Source organism: Ovis canadensis, chromosome 2, assembly GCF_042477335.2.
Source record: "Ovis canadensis isolate MfBH-ARS-UI-01 breed Bighorn chromosome 2, ARS-UI_OviCan_v2, whole genome shotgun sequence".
Taxonomy (NCBI): Eukaryota; Metazoa; Chordata; class Mammalia; order Artiodactyla; family Bovidae; genus Ovis; species Ovis canadensis.
Window position 1 is genome coordinate 142,382,405 of NC_091246.1, and position 20,143 is coordinate 142,402,547.

General features: G+C 43.1%; 1 protein-coding gene across 10 annotated transcripts in view; it reads right to left on the bottom strand.

The window, feature by feature from the left end:
- Positions 1-20,143, bottom strand: part of RAPGEF4 (Rap guanine nucleotide exchange factor 4) — a 328,969-nt gene that overhangs the window by 163,413 nt on the left and 145,413 nt on the right. The window contains exon 1 of one of the 10 annotated variants that reach the window (XM_069577205.1): positions 14,276-14,656. The exons of 8 other annotated variants lie outside the window; for them this stretch is intronic. The gene's annotated coding sequence lies outside the window, so the exon portion shown is untranslated. Of the gene's footprint in view, positions 1-14,275; positions 14,657-20,143 lie in introns of those variants that run through there. One more of the 10 variants, XM_069577199.1, reaches the window with a different exon arrangement.

The window sequence follows — 20,143 nt, forward strand, 5'->3', positions numbered from 1 at the left end:
CCCATATATAGCATTCATCAGACTCTAATGTTCTCTGTAGATCACTCTACACCAAACAGGCAGTAAGCATGTTCCCTGAATGATGGAAGAAGAAGCAAGAAGGTAGCATAGTAGTTTACGGGGACAAGGCTATGGATCACCCTAGAAACGATGTACAACTGACAATTGTGACAAGTCTTGCCCATGAGGGGTCCTATGGATGCACAGATATAAAGCTCAACATTCAGAAAACGAAGATCATGGCACCTGGTCCCACCACTTCATGGGAAATAGACAGGGAAACAGTGGAAACAGTGTCAGACTTTATTTTGGGGGGCTCCAAAATCACTGCAGATGGTGACTGCAGCCATGAAATTAAAAGACGCTTACTCCTTGGAAGAAAAGTTATGACCAACCTAGACAGCATATTCAAAAGCAGAGACATTACTTTGCGGACTAAGGTCCGTCTAGTCAAGGCTATGGTTTTTCCAGTGGTGATATATGGATGTGAGAGTTGGACTGTGAAGAAAGCTGAGTGCCGAAGAATTGATGCTTTTGAAGTGTGGTGTTGGAGAAGACTCTTGAGAGTCCCTTGGACTGCAAGGAGATCCAACCAGTCCATTCTGAAGGAGATCAGCCTTGGGATTTCTTTGGAAGGAATGATGCTGAAGCTGAAACTCCAGTACTTTGGCCACCTCATGCGAAGAGTTGACTCACTGGAAAAGACTCTGATGCTGGGAGGGGTTGGGGGCAGGAGGAGAAGGGGACGACAGAGGATGAGATGGCTCGATGGCATCACTGACTCAATGGACATGAGTCTGAGTGAACTCTGAGAGTTGGTGATGGACAGGGAGGCCTGGCGTGCTGCGATTCATGGGGTTGCAAAAAGTGGGACACGACTGAGCGACTGAACTGAACTGAACTGAACTGAACTACCAAGCATTTCAGCAGAATTTTCTCTGCCTTGGACCTCAAGGATTGGACTGTAGCATTGTGAACGCAATATTCCAATGAGGAAGGTGAAGGTTGGAGGTGCACTTGGAAGTGAAAACCATACTGGTGGTAGCAGGGTGTCCAGCCACGATGAAAGAAATCAGGTTTCAATAAAGGTACTTTAGAGGCATATTTCTTCAAGTCTTTGAGGCATTCTTGGAACGCTTTCTTCTGAAGAAGACAAGGATGTTAAGATTTGCCCCAAAGAAGTGCATTATATTGAATATGACAGTGGCTAATACGCCCCTGAGACTCTAGCTAAATAAAAAGACATTTAAAAAAAATAGAAATAAAGTTGTCTTAACATTAAAAAGACTCTAGAATCTTGAGTCAAGACTCTTGTGCTAACCTCCTGTGGTTTGGGGCAGCAATCTATGGGTCTGCTTTGTAAGATGCAGAGGGCAGCAGGAATGCAGGTGCTCTTGTTACAAGGTTTCAGGAATGTTTTTTAAGCCCCACACCAGCTTCCACTATCTTTAAAAGGGGCGTCAGGGAAGTGCTCTCATCTTCTGATACTGCACCCCAAAGCCTTGCAGTTCTCCTCCAGGGCTGAGCTCTTGGTGCCTGTGCTTTCTCCTGCCGGGCCACGCCCTTGCCTGGTCCCTCCTGCTGGGTCTCACCCATTTATCCGTCACAGCTTCTAATTACAGAAGTACGATCAACCATCACCATTGGGTCCTATTATACTCTGGGCAGATTTCTAGCATCATCTCTGAGAGGTCATACGTTCCCATTAAGCAGCAAAGTGCCTGATTTCTCTTTCTGACGCCACCCTGCAGCATGGTACCTGACAAAAGCTGGGACCTCAGTAAAGCTGATTACGTAAAGTGTTAGTCAGCTCAGTCGTGTCCGACTCTTTGTGACCCCATGGACTGTAGCCAACCAGGCTCCTTTGTCCATGGGGTTTTCCAGTGCTGGAATGGGTTGCCATTCCCTTCTCCAGGGAATCTTCCTGAACCAGGGATCGAACCCCAGTCTCTTGCCTTGCAGGCAGATCTTTACCATCTGAGTCACCAGTTGCATAGATGAATCTATAATGAATTGTCATCCATACATGGGAAAATGTTCGCCATGAGAATATTTTTAATTTTCCAATTTTCTCTTTTAGTTATCAGTTCACAGTTGTACTCCAAAGAATGCCACAGCTGAACCAAGCCATATGGATGTTGGCATACATGCATGCTAGCCTGGCCAACACCACATCCTACTCATTCATTCTATGCACCTCTTTAATTTGTATTCCTTTGAAAGCGGAGCCTGAAATGAGGACTTGGATGCAGCTCATTTGGGAAGTGATCCCAGGAAGCAGGAGGAAAGAGCAGGAAAACAGACCAGGAAGGAGGGAAAGACAATACAGGCTGTGTAACTGGGTTGGTTAAGCCCCTGGGGACCCATGTAGAACGCATCTCGGGATTCTGCCTCCAAAAGACAGGTCTGGGGAATTTATCTGCAGATTCTCATCCCCATTAATTGAGGGCTACTTCCAGAGGCACTCTGTGCCCCCAAATTTCTGAACTATCCAGAGGTTAGGTTGTACAAACTCTTGTGGTTTAGAAAGAAGCGGCGAGGCAGGGAATAGTTGAGGTGGGGCATGGATGTGCACAGGAATTGTCCATCCAGCTGCAGCTGACATGGAAGGCAGGCCACAGCACACAGTTAACCATGGCTAGGGGAAGGGCAGCGTAAGTAAATAGTTAGGGTCTTATATCATGTATTTCTGGATGATGAAGCTAAATTAAAAACTTGACTCCAAAATACAATTCATTAACTCCCTGGTGGCTCAGCTGGTAAAGAATCCTCCAGCAATGTGAGAGACCTGGCTTCGATCCCTGGATTGGGAAGATCCCCTGGAGAAGGGATGGCTACCCACTCCACTATTCTGGCCTGGAGAATTCCATGGACAGAGGAGCCTGGTGGGCTACAGTCCACGGGGTTGCAGAGTTGGACCCGACTGAGCAACTTTAACTGATAAAAAGAAAATGCTTAATGAGGCTATGAAGATGTCCCAGCTGGGCCTTGGGGACAGCATTTCCTTTCATCCCCAGTCATTCATGGGGCCAAGGGCTGAGAATTGCCCTACATTCCTCTCACTCATTGTGACTTCTTTTCACCTTGTAAATTGGTCTCCATGACTATTTTATAAAAATAAGTGAAGGTAGCAGCAAAGGAGAGAGGAGGAGGGGCTTGCAGATCGGACTGAATTCAATCATTTAAAGATCGCTTCCCCTTTCCTCTCTTGGGCTCTGATAATTGATTAGAAAGAATTCCCATCTACCTTATACGCTGCCTTATATGTGCAAACGACAGTAAACGTACACTGCTTAGCTTTCTGTAAGTATGTCTGATAAAGCTCCTTGTAGTCACTGTCATCAGAATTTTCTATGCCAATTAGAAAAAGGACAGACCAACTGCAGTGCCTTTGTTATTTTTTACCTGAACCTCTGAGCACGCTGTTTCTTTATTTGGTAAAGGTGACGTCAGGCACCCACCCATCCCTCCCCAGCGCACGTGCACCCTCCATTGATGCAGCCCATCTGCTTCTGCTCCCACCACGCGGAACAACTGTCAATGAATTTGGCCCTTTTGTTTCTTGCAATCAGTCTCACTTTTCCAACATGAGCCTCTTAGCTTAATACTGGCCCAGAATTTTGAGATAAACAGATGTCACGGCAGTGAGATGAGGAAAAGGGATATAAAACCAGAAATTGAAGCTGGCTTCTAAAGAAAATGTCTTCTAAGCAGCAGCAGCAGTGCAGAGAGGGCTTGGGGCAGTGAAAAATACTGTATCTATCGTAATGTATACATGTTGATACATTTGTCCAAGTTTATGGGATGGACAACACCAAGAGAGAACCATAATGTGCTGACCCATGGACTCTGAGGGATTATGAAATGTCCCTGAAGGTTCTTCAACTAAAACAAATGTAACAAACACTCTTGTGCAGATGTTGATAATGGGGAAGCCACGCCTGTGGGGGCTTTCCTAGTGGCTCAGTTGGTAAAGAATCTGCCTGCAGTGCAGGAGACCTGGGTTCGATTCTCAGGGAAGGAAGATCCCCTGGAGAAGGAAATGGCAACCCACTCCAGTACTCTTGCCTGGAGAATTCCATGGACAGAGAAGCCAGATAGGCTGCAGTCCGTGGAGTTGCAAAGAGTCAGACATGACTATGTGGCTAACTTTAACTTTCATGCATGTGGGGAGGGCAGAGGGTATACAGGAAATCTCTGCACCTTCTGTTCAATTTTGCTGTAGAGCTACTAAAACTGTTCTAAAAAAAAAAATCTATTTTACAAAAATAAATAAATAGAAAAAAAGAGGAAGGGAGGAAATAGGAAAAAAAAAAAAGCAGAAAGTATAAACCAAGATTGAGAGAAATCAGAAAAGACCAGGGACACATGCGTGAAATTTAATATCAGATGACATTAGGTAAAGAAGGTAACAAAGGACAGAAAATCAGGGCTGATTTCTTGGAAGTCCTACCAGCGTTGTCACACAGGGCCCAGTGTTGAGAAAGGCTCTGTCCTTGGTTTAATGCTCTGCTGTTTCCATCCTGCAATTCTTAATTTTTAAACAAAGGCCCCACGTTTTCCCTTTGTACTGGATCCCCACAAATTATGTATCTAGTCCTGAGTAAAATAATAGGAATTGTGAGATTTCAAAGTCTTTCCTTCATAGGCTAAAGCCCAGCACGAAAATATTTGCAGGATCATTCTCAAAGCACTCCCTCCTTTCCTATGGATCCACATTAAGCTGTCTTGGTTTAAAGACAGGAGGAATTTCAGGCCTCCGTGCTCCTTGTCACATGCATCCAGCGGACTGGTGCAGAGATGCAGGAGCGAATGGGTACTCTGGCGGATTCGTGCTGAGAGCAGGAAGTCTTAGTGGACAGAGTTCTAAATGAATGAGATTCTAAATGGGTGAGATTCTAAACCCCTTCCCTGGCTTCCTTATTTGCAAAAGTGGGAAAATAATACTCCCCCAAATAACTGATGCTTACCCTTCAAAATGAGATTTACTCATCTATAGCTTAACTTCACCTTGAGGAAAATGCCTTAAAAGTCATCTGTAGTACTGCCTGATTAAAAATTTACTTTCCTTAAAAAAAAAAAGAGCAAAAGAGGCAACAAAGCTCCCACTGGTCCCCAGGGACCACTGTGGAAATGGCTGTCGCCAGGCTTCCAATTCCTGACTCTGAGCCTTGACTCTTATCAGTCATCAAACTTCCTCTCCTTAAATAGAGCCACTACAAATGTCACCATCAGCTTTCCTCGGATAAATCCAGGAGTCTGGCGTCAGAACTCCAGCTGCCAAAATAAAAACTCTCTAAATGACTGTCGGTTCACGCTGGACCTTCCTTCCTCCTGTGGTTCTCAGGTCACTGTTTGCCACCAGGATGCGTCTTCCAGTCTTGCTTTCAGTCCTCAGGAGTTCACCCTAGTGGCTTTTTAACTTGACAGCTGTAAAACACTAAGACATAATTCCTTTTTTACTCCTAGGGCTAAAGAAAAATACCAGTGCCCCTTGGGGGGCATTCCCCCCAAACTGCACAGATGCACAGTCCAACTGAAATGGTTTTGCACACTGTAGGATGTTTTCCTTCTCAAAATCTGCTAAGAGAAGACACATTATCTACAAGTTTAAATAAATGGCTTAGTTCTGAATCTTACAAAATGTCTATCCATACATTTTAATTTTTCCTTGCTGATTAACATTAAAAAGTAAGGCAGATGCAAACAGAGATACACTGGTTAGCCTGAATATATGTATATTCATGTCCATTTGATTAAAGCTCATCCTTGTGTATAGACGTGTCCTCTTGTGAAACCTTGTTCTGTCAGTGGAAATTGCAAGTGGAAATGACCTCCATGGGAGAAGAGGCACTTGTTATTTGGACGCGATCCTAATTACAAAGTAGCTGGATGAGCAGAGACCAAATACTGCCCATGTTTCTAGCAACAGGACACAATTTGGTCTCTCAACAATTGAAAGCTGTTTGTAAGCAAACAAGACCTCTTTACTGACATTATTACTATGCATAAGTATTATTGCCAAAGCCTGAACAATGGAAGTCCAGTACAAATGGACTTCTTTCGTTATAAAACATGCTCAAAAGATGTAAAAAGCCCATTAACTTGAAAGTAGACAGTGTTATATGATCTCTTCCAGCTAAGTAGTAAGGCAAAAAAAAAAAAAAAAGAGTGCCACAACCCTTAAAACGTTAACTTTATAAATATTAAAGGAGAAATTCTAGTTTGTGAGTTCTCATTCAAATAGACCTTTGACAAGATACATATGATTTTCCTGGTATTTAAAACTAGGTCCAAATTGCCTATCAATCTCAGAAACTGCTCGTCAGCACTGACTCTCTCTTTTCCTCCTCTCTCCTTCCCCTCAGTGAGGAGGTATCTAGGAAGTGGATGAATGCTCATCCTTATTACCCCATAAGTGGTTACCAGCCCCAGGAAGATGGACAGCTAGGCTCTTCGCCAGATCAAATTTCCCCCATCAGGCAGCTGGAGAATATGAAGCAGCTAGCAGTTAGCTGCTCTAGCAACATGAAATCACTATCACTCAGATAAACATGGGAAACTCTTGAAAAAGGCTGTTTTCCATTTTTAATTTGCTCTTTCGTAGAAAAGGGGGAAAATATCAAGCTGATCATAACAAGTCAGATCATTAAATTGATATTGCAAAGGCCATTATGGATTCAGAATAGCTGTAACAACATTCACATTTTATAGATAAGATAGAGACAACATTAAAGACTGAGAATTATCCTTATTTTCCAAAAGGAAAAACTGAAGAGAGAATCAACTTATTTGTGTGCAAATGAAAGGTGGAGCTAATATTAAAATTCTCTATTCTGCTCCCTCCTGCTGGATGCCACTTCACCAAACAAACACCCTCCTTGTTTCACCATGGAAATAAATGTTAATGATTTTTACTAAGCATTTAACTCTCTGATTTACACATGGTGTCTAGTTAGCCTACCCTGGAGGGTCTCTGTAAGAGGTGGTGCTGCACAGTTGAAGAATCAGTGCACTGAGATGTGTGAGAACTCAGTTAACTTGGAAACATCCCCTCTTTGAGCCTCAGCTTTTTTGCCCATTTGTAAGGGCATGACTGGGGAAAAGTGGGACAAAGTAATTCCCAGTTGTACAGATGTGAGAGTTGGACCATAAATAAGGCTTCAGTTCAGTTCAGTCGCTCAGTCGTGTCGCTAAAGAATTGATGCTTTTGAATTGTGGTGCTGGAGAAGACTCTTGAGAGTCCCTTGGACTGCAAGGAGATCTAACCAGTCAATCCTAAAGGAAATCAACCCTGAATATTCACTGGATGGACTGATACTGAAGCTGAAGCTCCAATACCAAAGTATTAAAGCCACCTGATGCAAAGAACTGACTCACTGGAAAAAAAACCCTGATGCTAGGAAATACTGAGGGCAGGAAGAGAATGGGATGACAGAAGATGAGATGGTTGGATGGCATCACTGACTCACTAGACACGAGTTTGAGCAAGCTCCAGGAGATAGTGACGGACAGGGAAACCTGGCGTGCTGTAGTCCATGCGGTCATAAAGAGTTGGACACAACTGAGCGACCGAACAACTTTACAGAAAAAAGTCTATAATTCTTCCAACTGCTGAACATGTTTCTGATTAACTCCACACCTTTCCTGTGCATGGGTTTTAACACACAACACTCCAATATTAGCCAGTCACTTCTTGAGCAACTACTTAGGGTCAGGCCCCTGGGTGATGCACTGAACAAAGATACAGAATCCCATCCTCTACAGCTCATACTCCAGCAGGAGATTAATATGAAGCTAGGAATTATGATACATGTAGCAATAATAAGCGCTTTAAGGCATATCTCTACAAAGTGCCCTGGGAGCTCAGAAAAGCAAAAAATGGGGGAAAATTTAGAAGCTTTACAAAGGAGATAAAAACCAGATGGGGCTGAATAGCTTGTATGAGTTTCCCAAGCAGGAAAAAGGAGAGTGGCCTCCCAGGCAGAGGGAAAGGCATGTGCAAAGGCTCAGAGGCGTGACAAAATCTGGTAAGCAGAAGAAATGATGAGAGCAGATGGTCATGGTTAATATAAGAGTTTTCAAGAACAAAGATCAGCAGAAAAAAGTTTTTTTCCATGGAGAGATAGAGAAAAAATATCTTAGGCTCTGCAGCCCATACAGTATCCTTTGCAATGACTCCTCTACCACTATAACACAAAATCAGCCATAAACAATATGTGAAAAAATGAATGTGGCTATGTTCCAATAAAACTTTATAAAAACTTGCAGCAGCATGGCTTTGGCCCAGAGGCCATAGTTTTATAACCCCTATCATAGAGCATAACAGGAGATATGAATACAAAGGCAAGTTGGAAACCAAACTGAAGAAGTTCCAATGGGCATTACAGAGATGCTTGAGAAATAGCATTTTTACTTTTATTTTTAGTAAAAGAATGAGATGACAACATTTGTATGCTAATAATGATAATAGCATCGTGGTGTATGGGCATTTTCATATCTTATATTATTAAAATAAAACCTATTAGCTTTCTTTACTTCACTATACTTTGACATCCTCAAATTAAATCTAGCTGTGTGCTTAGTTGCTCAGTTGTGTATGACTCTTGCCACCCCATAGACTGTAGCCCTGTCAGGCTCCTCTGTCCATGGGATTCTCCAGGCAAGAGTACTGGAGTGGGTTGCCAGTTCCTTCTTCAGGGGATCTTCCCAACCCAGGAACTGAACCCAGCTCCCCTGTATTGCAGGCAGACTCAACTGACCGAGCTACGAGGAAGCCGTAAATCTAGCTGGGACATGCTTTCCCAAGAATATATAGAAATGGGACTCTTTTCAACCAAGCAAGCATCTGGAAACACTTACACAGCACGTCATGTCCCACTTGGTCTGAAACACCTGGCCAAAGGAATAGTAACAGCTTTACCTCTTTAGTAAAAGCATTGCCTATAAAACTAGTAAATCTGACTTCTGTCTGATAAAGAGCTATAGGAAAGTGGTACTACATACCTACACAGGAAATGTTTTATTTAGTATGCAAAACACTGCCCACCCGCCCCTCCCCCGCCGACCGCCAATTCATAAGGGCAAATAATAAGGAAGTAAGAAAGGCAACATTTGCAGAAACTTTGTTTCAAGTCATACAGTAAAAAAAAAAAAAGGACACATCTATTATTGTGGCTTTTTTCTGTCAGAGACTGCTGGGCGCCAGGTCACAGAAGTGAAAGAGAGACTTTGCTGTCAGAGAGTTCACAGTCTAGAAGAGAGGTCAGCAAAGGTTTTGTCAAGGTCCAGATAGTAAATATATTACACTGTGAGCCTTATGGTCTCTGTGGCAAACACTTAACTCTCTGGTTGTACCAGGAAAGAAGCCATAGATAACATGTAAACAAATGGCTGTGGCTGTTCCAATAAAGCTATAATTGTTTACACATCCCTAGTTTAGAAAAAGGGAGAAGGCAATGGCAACCCACTCCAATACTCTTGCATGGAAAATCCAATGGATGGAGGAGCCTGGTTAGGCTGCAGTCCATGGGGTCGCTAAGAGTCGGGCAGACTGACCGACTTCACTTTCACTTTTCACTTTCATGCATTGGAGAAGGAAATGGCAGCCCACTCCAGTGTTCTTGCCTGGAGAATCCTAGGGACGGGGAGCCTGGTGGGCTACTGTCTATGGGGCTGCACAGAGTCGAACACAACTGAAGTTACTTAGCAGCAGCAGCAGCAGTTTAGAAAAAGAGGCATCATTGAAAATAGGTTCAGTTCAGTAGCTCAGTCATTTCCGACTCTTTGCGACCCCGTGAATTGCAGCACCCCAGGCCTCCCTGTCCATCACCAACTCCCAGAGTTCACTCAAACTCATGTCTATCGAGTCGGTGATGCCATCCAGCCATCTCATCCTCTGTCGCCCTCTTTTCCTTCTGCCCCCAATTCCCCCCAGCATCAGAGTCTTTTCCAGTGAGTCAACTCTTTGCATGAGGTAGCCAAAGTACTGGAGTTTTTCATTGTTGCAAATATGCAAAGCCCTACAAAGGAAAGGCACAGGGTTCTCTAAAAACGCAGGTTAGATGGACAGGTCCAAGAAGGCTCCTACGAGGAGAGGTGGGTAAACAAGAGAACACACGCTAAGTCACTTCAGTGGTATCCGACTCTCTGCGACCCTGTGGACTGTAGCCCACCAGGTTCCTCTGTCCATGGGATTCTCCAGGCAAGAATACTGGAGTGGGTTGCCATTTCCTCCTCCAGGAGATCTTTTCTCCCTACCCAGGGATTGAACTCATGTCTCTTATGTCTCCTGCATTGGCAGGCAGGTTCTTTAGCACTAGCGCCACCTGGGAAGCCCAGACAAGACAGAGGAATAGCAAGCAGTGCAGAGAGGTAGAGATGAGTGGGAAATGACTGATACAGAGAAGCCCCGGGTCAGGGGTGGGGAACATTTGGAAAATGCTTTACAAGGTACATCTCAGATGCAGCTTAAGTGCAAAAGCAGCCAGGCTGTCAGGGATCTTGGATTCTATTTTAAGACAAGAAGAAACCACCAAAGGTTTGGAACTTAGGAAGAACTTGATCAGTCTGCATTTCTAACAGATTCAGAGGTGTTGGTGGCAAGAGGCCATGCCTGGAGACCAGCTGGGAGCCTCAGTCACTAGGTCAGGCTTAGTTTGGCTTCCACCAAAAACAGACCCTGAGAAAGATGTTCACTTCCAGGAATGTATCTGGGAGGTGATCTCAGGAAGCGCACGTCAGAGAGTGGGGAAAGTGAGCCAGGGAGGGGGGTGGGGCAGAAAAGCCAATAGTGGGTGTATTGGTGAGTGAGTTACTGCTGGGGGCCCATTGAGGAAGTGAGCTGAACACAGGTCAACACTGTCCCATGGAGGATTGTAGAAGCTGGGGTATTTGTCACCGGTACTTGCCCCTGGGAGCATCAGATCCCTGTCACTTTTGAGCTGGCTCGTCAGCTGTGAAGATTCCTCAGCAGTCTGGGTGGGGTTTGAGCGTGGGGGGGAGGGTAGGGAGCAGGGGAGGCAGGCCACTGCAGCTGAAGATGAATTCAGAAATGGGCCAAGGGTATAAGGAGTGAGCTGTCAATTACCTTTGCTACAAGTAAGTTTTCCGTTTCATCAGAGTAGGTAAGAAAAATACACATGATTTTCAAATTCTGTCAACATTTCTTAGATAAATCTCTCCCTTTCTATCAAAGACTGAAGGGTGCTAAACTGAAGTATGTTTCATATGTATTTTACCTTCATGCTACAGGGGCCATGTTCAGAATATTTAACAACTGAAGAGCAAAGGCTCTGACAGTTTAGAACGGACCTTGACCTTAAAAACACACACAGGTGCGGACTAGCTGAATACCAGTCCTGCCACATTTCCTAAAGATGCTTCTGTTGGTAGGAACAGAGCAGGCACGGCTCAAAGGCAAGTGCAGAATTTCCATGTAAGGGGGAATGCTTCTGGGTCTCCAGTTAGATAATGGATAAGAAATGTATGAATAAGAAAATGCTGCCCGACAGGGTGGCATGAGGAAGTCAGAGGTGATCTTGGGTGAATGCCTTGAAGAAAAAGCATATCTGATGCTCACTGACATTGCACATGTGACCCCCAGACAGGTATATGGGTTCTGCATCTGAACACGATCTACTGACTGCAAACACAGGTTTTCTAACCAGTCTACCTCCCCACTGTAAATGGGGAATAAAAGTACTGGTTATCCAAATTACAGTCCAAGGTCAACCTGAGATAAGGTAAAATATTTCAAACCATTTTCACGGCTTGCAACTCGGAGACACTGCTGTCGGCCTGTCATCCCAGCAAGCCACGGCCTCATACATTTTAACAGCTCACTGCTGGCTCCCTGGGCCTGGGGTAGAGTTACACGGGTAGAGGAGAATTTAAACACTGTGATCACAGGTCACTGTTGAAGCAAAATTGCTGTGGCGGCAGTTTAGTTACTAGAAGAAGCCTAATCGATGAAGACAAAATTGGTCTGGTACCACAGCTCCTGTCCGACTCCATGAGGCCAATTATTTCACGGCCTATATATATATCATTCCCCTTCTAGACTCAGAAATGACTCTCATACATGGTGTGTTCTTTTTTACTATCCTAAATACAAGTTAAGGAAGCACTCAATACTCCTGCCTTCTTCCACACTATATTTTGCATCTCATTTCACACTACCTGAAGTAAGAGCTGGGTTGGGTTTTCCACGGTCCCAAGAACCAAGCGTGAGTTGAAGCAGAGATTGCTAATGGGAGCAGGCTTCCAATCAACCCCACCTTTTCTTAAGGAGGATTCAAATATCTTTTGGTTAAAAGTTTCACCAGGTATGTACCTGGTAGACGTTTTCTTTTTTAAAAATGTATTTATTTTTTAATTGAAGGATAATTGCTTTACAGAAGTTTGCTGTTTTCTTGGCAGACTTTTTTCTTAATGTCTAGTCCAATTTTCCTTCTATTATATGTTTGACCAATGACCTGGTCTTTCAAGAGTCTTCATCCATCTCTGATATGAATGTTTTGGGCCTCTTGGCAGAGAAAATATATCTTTAAGATTGTGTTAATTTCTTTATATACATATTGAATATATTATTTACACATATTAAACACACTGCTTTAAAAACTGGCCTCCTCCATGTGCTTGGTCATCTGCCACCCTGCCCCAACTCCATCCTTCCAAGTCATCAAATAATTAGCAGCTAATAAATTCAAGATTTAATGAGATAACATGAGTAAGTACAACAATTTGACACAGAGCAACTAAAGGCAGGAAAACAGTCTGGTGCTCCAAGCAGTCAGCACTTCAGAACTCTTGGATCTAGTTTATGGCTCCTAACAACAGTTACCATGACGATGATGGATGATAGTGGTGATGATAATGAGGTTAATGTTTGCTGCTGCTGCTGCTAAGTTACTTCAGTCGTGCCCGACTCTGTGCGACCCCATAGACGGCAGCCCACCAGGCTCCCCCATCCCTGGGATTCTCCAGGCAAGAACACTGGAGTGGGTTGCCATTTCCTTCTCTAATGCATGAAAGTGAAAAGTGAAGGTGAAGTCGCTCAGTCGTGTCCAACTCTTCGCAATCCCATGGACTGCAGTCTACCAGGCTCCTCTATCCATGGGATTTTCCATGCAAGAGTACTGGAGTGGGGTGCCATTGCCTTCTCCGTAATGTTTGCTAGAACCTTACAATCTGTAGAGCACTTTCACATGTTACCTCATTAAACTTTACCCAACCTTACAATACAGTTATTAACAGAACAGATATCCTTATTTTTGCCAATGAAAAATGCATCCAGAGAGGAAGGGACCTGCACATTGTTCAGTGACTCACACGGTTATAAACCAGAGGATGAAGATATAAGCACAGACCTTGAGATTCTAGAATCTTCCCTCACATCACGTGGCCTCCTACTTCCTCCTCCTCTGGCAGCTTCTCCTAGTGCACTTATTAATTTCCTTCTGGTTGAAATTAAACCTTGTCTTTCAGATACATGAATTTTAGCCTTAGAATCACTCCAAACTCCTGCACGCCATCAAACAGCAGTTAGAGAGGCCCTGAGCCAGGCTCATTAACTATATAAAGAAGGCAAAACTGGATCCATACTCAAGGCATCCACGGATTTAGCTAGTCCCAGAGGACACAGGGGGCTTCCCAGGTGGCACTTGTGGTAAAGAACACACCTGCCAACTCAGGAGACATAAAAGATGCAGGTTCAATCCCCAGGTCGGGAAGATCCCCTGGAGGAGGGCATGGCAACCCACTCCAGTATTCTGGCCTGGAGAATGCCATGGACACAGGAGCCTGGCAGGATACAGTTCAAAGGTTGAAAGCGTTGGACACGACTGGAGTGATTTAGCACACATGCAGAGGACACAGGAATGCAAAGAGAAATTCATTTCAGGTGGATACCCATAAAGGTTAGGAAGTAAATATGAGAGAGAGGAGAAAAGTGTCAGCTAAACCAAGTCTGAAATAGAGGAAAAAAAGAATATTAGCTAAATATTCTCTAAGCATTTCATACTGTGCACACCATGGCAGAAATCAATCTAATAAATCTAATTTGAGAAATTTAATATACATTTAGAAGAAAAATACTAGATTTACTTAATTATCAACAGCCCCTTATTGAAATCCATGAATATACCAGAAACATATTTTTAACACTTTCCCATCTGTATATACCAAAAAGCTTATCATCAAAATCTACTGGAATAAGGAATTTCTCCCCCTCTTCTCAGTTCATTGAACACCATAGGGTGGCTATTTTCATTACCTTTTGCCCACCGTTTTCCGTGATCCATTAGACAGCAGCTTCACAAAGTTTCATAAAATATTTTAAATGAAGGTACTTCACTGAGAGGCCACTGATGAATTTCTCTGATAAGGCACGCACAGTATTCTCTCTCAATCCAGATCCACAGAAGTACAATTAAAAAAAATAAACAGCAAATGTGTTGGAGTAATAGCAATGCTAGCTATAAAATTTCAGCACTTTATAACAACAAAGCCCTTTCACTTATATTAACACATAGTATCTCATGTAAACCCTGCTGACAACTGAGAGCAAGTCTTATGCTCCTCGTTAGAAAAGGAGAAACTGAGTGGCTGGTTCAGGACATGAACCCAGCAGCACAGGCTGCTTCCTTCTGTTTGCAGAAGTGCTACAAGCTCCAGTCCAGTGCAAGGGCCTTATCTTGCAGTTTAGCTAAACGTTTTCATGGATGGCAAGGACTTCATCTGTCTTAAATCTATTGCTTATTGATGCCAAACTGGAGATAACCAGATAACAGAAGTTACAAAAGTCACTCGATTTAGTCATTAAAGAGCTCAGTAAGCCTCATCGAGTTGCTCTTATACAATTAAAACATGCTTGGTTGTCTGATTCCCCAAAACATGTCATATTAGAGAAGAAAATTATAAAGGTGAGAGAAATGGCTAAAAGCAGGCCATTGCGAGTAGTAAGAATTGACAGCTGACCATTTAGGAAGGTCAGACAGAAGCAAAGAGCAGAGCAGCTGGGAGCCATGAGACCCACACACCCGTCCTCAAGCTCCCAGTACTTCTGTGCTGCACACCGGTCAATAATGCCTGCCGAGGATCACGCTCTCCAGGTAAACATCAAGATGCTCATCACCGTGTTTCGGGAAATAGAATCCACTTTTTAAATATATATTTAAAAATTAGTAACATAAGAAGCACCTGAGTGTTTAGAAGGGGTATTCGGACAATGTGACCAACTAGAATGACTCATGTCTCAAAGGTTCTGGATAATATCGATTGCCACAGATGAACAATGCATGAACCTGTCTGTGTGCCCAGGCTTTGCTGTTGAAGTTCTGCATTAACTGTCTCACTGAATCCTAACAACCAGAGCACAAGGTAGATTATTTTGGTCTCTTGATTTCACCGATGAGAAAACTGAGATACGGGGAGTTTGAGAAACTTGCCCAAGTCGCAAGCTTGTTAGGGGTGGTTTCAGGATTCGAACATAGGCTGTTCAGCCCAAAGTCAACACGAGGAGCCAAGGGGCCATTTGGCTAAGAGTCCACTGTACCGGTTTCTAACTGTTGGCCTCGTACAGCCAACCAGAGGAAACCTCACTTTTCCAAAGCTTACTTATCAGTTAGTCATTTGGGATTCAGGCTTTCCATCATTCATTCCACCAACATTTCTTGAGCATCAGCTGTGTGTCAAGACACTGTACAGCATGCTGAAGACCCAAAGATGAACAAACACAACTCCTGCACTGAAGAAGCTAATGGGGGAGAAGGAAGACAGACTTATAACAGTGAATCACTACACAAAGTGCACTTCTGGAAGGAAACTCTGGTGTCAAGGAAGACGCAGTGTCATGCCTGGTAGTTAGCAGCCTAGAACCGCACTTTTTAAAGAGTGTGAGCACTATTGAAACTAACAATAGCCCTGACCCGTGAGCCTCCCTAAGCTTCCCTGAGCCCTAAGTCCCGCAGAGCTCTGGGGCGGCAGGCAGGGCGGTAGACAGTACAGCGTGAGTGACCCTTAGGTCTCCCATCTTTAATGACGGGAGCCTCTCATTCTGGTCAGCAAGGGAATATGAGATTCGCACTCTCTCTTCCATATGCTGGTATGTAGCTGCCTTGACCAACTGTGTATAATGCCCTCCCCCATCTGCAGGCTATGCAGGTATGTTTTCCCAAAAAGTATATGGAAAAAAATAACCTCTCTCACTTCATTATATAAATAAACCAACCACTACCAAAATAAAAAGGGAAAAACTTCCACTACACCCACCTTTGGTTTCCTGAATAGCTTCTTTGGGAAGCAATTCAGTGTACTTTTCCCAGAAAACTTGGTTGCAACCTCCCTATTTTTATGTACGTTTGATGAGTTATACAAATAATACATTCTCATTATTTAAAAAATCAAATGATCAGAAAAAGTGATAGTTTCACTTTACCCCCTCACCCCAACCCCTCTGGCCAGCTCCACTGTTAGTAGTCTAGTATACATTATTCCAGAACTTTGTGCATTTGCTTACATATCTAAGTATGCATACCAATCCACAGCTTTAGGCTCATTTTTAAAGTACATGGAATCACATCAGTATGTACTGTCCTGCAGCTCCCTGTTTTTAAATTAACAATATGGCCTGAAGACCCTTCTATACCACTACATACAGATCTTTAGCTTCTGAAACTGCTCCACAGTATTTCAAGTTGTAAATAATTTTAATTTAGTTAACCAATCCTCTACTGCTGGACATGTAGGGCTTTCCCAGTGATGCACTATTACAAACAATACTGAAAAAAAGACTCAACAAATAAATATCTTTGTGAATACGTGTAAGTAAAGTTTTTTTTTGCTTTGTTTTTCTTTTCCTGAATTATATTTAACCTACAATACTATTTTAGCTTCATGTTTAGAACACAGTGATTCAATATTTTATTTTTATTTCTATATACTTGATAGAAAGTTACTGTAAAATATTAGTTATATTCCCTGTACTGTACATTATATCCTTGTATCTTATTTTATACCTAGTAGCTTGAACTTCTTAATCCCCTACCTTTGTCTCACACCTCTTCACTTGTAACCACTGGTGTGTTCTCTGTATCTGTGGGTCTGTTTCTGTTATATTCATTCATCTTTTATTTTTAGATTCCACGTGTAAGTGAAAACATACAGCATTTGTCTTTCTCTGATTTACTTCACTAATCATAATACCCTCCACGTCCATCCCTGTTGTTATAAAGGCAAAATTTCATCTTTTTTTAATGGCTGAGTATCCATCATGTGAAAGTATTTTTGGATGAAAGTATCTAGACCTGGAAACAGTTCTCCCAAATGGTTTTATTTCAAATTTTATAGATACTGCCAACTCAGCCACAAATTTTGATTCACACTTGTAACCCTGCCAACAGAGTACGAGAATACCTGCTTTCCCACAACCTCCTCAACCCTCGATATTTATCAATTATTTCCGTTTTGTTTTTTCTTTCTTTTTTTTTTTTAACAAATCTGTTGGGTAAGAAAGCATATTTAATTGCTGTTTTATGTTTTTCTAATTGTGCTCTGCTATGTGCTGTAAGTCGCTTCAGTTGTGTCTGACTCTTTGCAACCCCATGGACTGTAGCCTGCCAGGCCTCTCTGTCCCTGGGGATTCTCCAGGCAAGCATACTGGAGCAGGTTGCCATTCCCTTCTCCAGGGGCTCTTTCAAACCCAGAGATCAAACCCCTGTGACATGTATCTCCTGCATCGCAGGCGGGTTCTTTACCTCTAGCGCCACCTGACTACTAGCGGTATTTACATATTTGCAGGCATGTGTGCTGAGTCATGTGCAACTCTTCTCAACCTTATGAACTGCAGCCCATCAGGCTGCTCTGTCCATGGGATTTTCCAAGCAAGAATACTAGAGTCAGTTGCTATTTCCTCCTCCAGGGGATCTTCCTGACCCAGGGATCGAACACACATCTCCTGTGGCTCCTGCAACGGCAGGTAGATTCTTTTACCCCTGGGCCATCTGGGAAACCCTTTACATATTTATTGGCCATTTACATTTCTTCTTGTTTTTGAACTACCTGTATATTTTGGTTACCTATTTTTCTAGCTAGTGGCCTTTTCTTGTTGACTGATAAGATACTTGATTTCTTTATTTTAGAGGGGAAGGTAATTGTGTAAGCCTTCTCATCTAGGTGATGCAAACTTGAATGTCAACCACAGAAACAATCAAACTGCAATCTGGAAAGTTACCATATACACCAGCTGTAATTTTAGTCCTTCCTAGAAATGAACCAACTAAAAATAGATTCCCTGCAGTCAGCACACACAGAATCTTTCTGGATACAACCTCACGTGGACATTAGAATGCCCTGAAGTAAGGGAACAGGTGAGAACGTGAATGGGTCTGACAGCACCACTCAGCATCACTTTGTGAGTGAGTGGGACCAGGGAAAAGCAAATGATTGGGGGAGAAAACGTTGCTGATAAACTTTGTGCTTGTGCTCAGTTCTGTCCAACTCTTTGCTAACCCATGAACTAAAGCCCGCCAGGCTCCTCTGTCCATGGAATTCTCCAGCCAAGAATACTGGAGTGGGTTGCCATTTCCTCCTCCAGGGGATCTTCCCGACCCAGGGATCGAACCTGCATCTCCTGTGTCTCCTGCATTGGCAGGCGGATTCTTTACCACTCTGGCACTAAGAGGTTGGGCAAAAAGGACCCAGACAAATATGATGGAGGCAAAATCACCACAGTCACTTTTCTGCCTCTAGTTGTGTGACCACCTCTCTAACCTTACACTTTGCTTTTCACATGAGGTGGTGCATAATTAATTCACTGGAAGTGCAGATTCTAATGCAAAGAGTACCAACTTCAGTCATTTGTTCTAACAGATTCAAAGCCTAACTCCCACAGCAAATTAGTAATGCTGGCTGAGTCACGGAGGGGTCACAGACAAAGTTTCTTCAAATCTATCTGCCTCTATTCTTAGTAATCATCTTAGAGTGAGAGAACAATAAATAACAAAGATCTAAAACTTTGCAACAGGTCAAAGATTCACTGCTCTCAAATCAAGGTGGAAGGTCCCTCAGAGCGAATGCTCTCCGGGGCTGAAAAGTAGAAATGAAGACAAGGCTGCAGACCAGCGCTGGGTGGGGTGTTTCCCAGGGGGCAGGTAGCCAGGAAAGAGGGAGAAGTCTTCGACCTGAGAGGTCCGTCCCAGGAGGGGAAGCAAGTTGTGTCTGGATTTGCTATAGCCCATCAGGGTGAACAATGAAGCCTGGAAGAGCAAGGCTCACCAGGAGTAAAGAGCAGCTCATAGTCCAGGTCTTGAATCATTTTCTTTAAACTCAATGGTGGTGATAAGGAAGACTTTAAACCATTGCATCTGTACATATCTTTACTCCGCGCTGAATGACTGCATGTTACGGGTGGATTCGTAAAGAGAAGGTAAGCAGCTCAAGGACCAAGGGGAAAGACTGGTAGGTACTCTGATAGTTTCTACAAAGTACAGTCTCAAAATTCTGCCAAGGTTGTAACAAATGGATGACAGTGGAAATGTCTTGGCTTCCTAAGTATCCTCTAATAAACTATCTCATATTTTACTTGTAACCTTAAATGTAATTTTAAATATACTTGTATGCACTCACATAGCAACATCCCTCTGAATTCAAAGTTATAGCAGAAAACATGAGACTGTTTCAAGGCAAGATGAAAAACAGGATCATTCTTTGAGTTCTGAGGAATCTCCCAAAGCCTACTCATGAATATCAGCCATCTATCTCTCTGTTGTCTGGCTGCACTGAGGATTCAATCATAGACACATTGTATTTACTGTGAAAAAATTATTGGACTTTGTATTCAATGATTTACACTCTGTCCTCTAAAGTAGCATCTTCAATTAAAGAGCCCAATTACCTCGCCTGAGCTGGTGGTGTATTAGAACAATCAATTGCATTTGACTAATGCACCCAAGTAATGGCCATTCAATAAATATGCTCCAGTCAGTCTGAACTGTTGTTAGACAAAGAGAGCCTGGGTGAGAGGGTTTACATCACTGCTGCTTGTGAAGCTGGAAGGAGAAGCAACAATAGCCTTAGTGCTCATGCCCTCAGACAAGATTTCAAAAATGTGACATCTAACTCACAACAACGGGAGGGCATATTT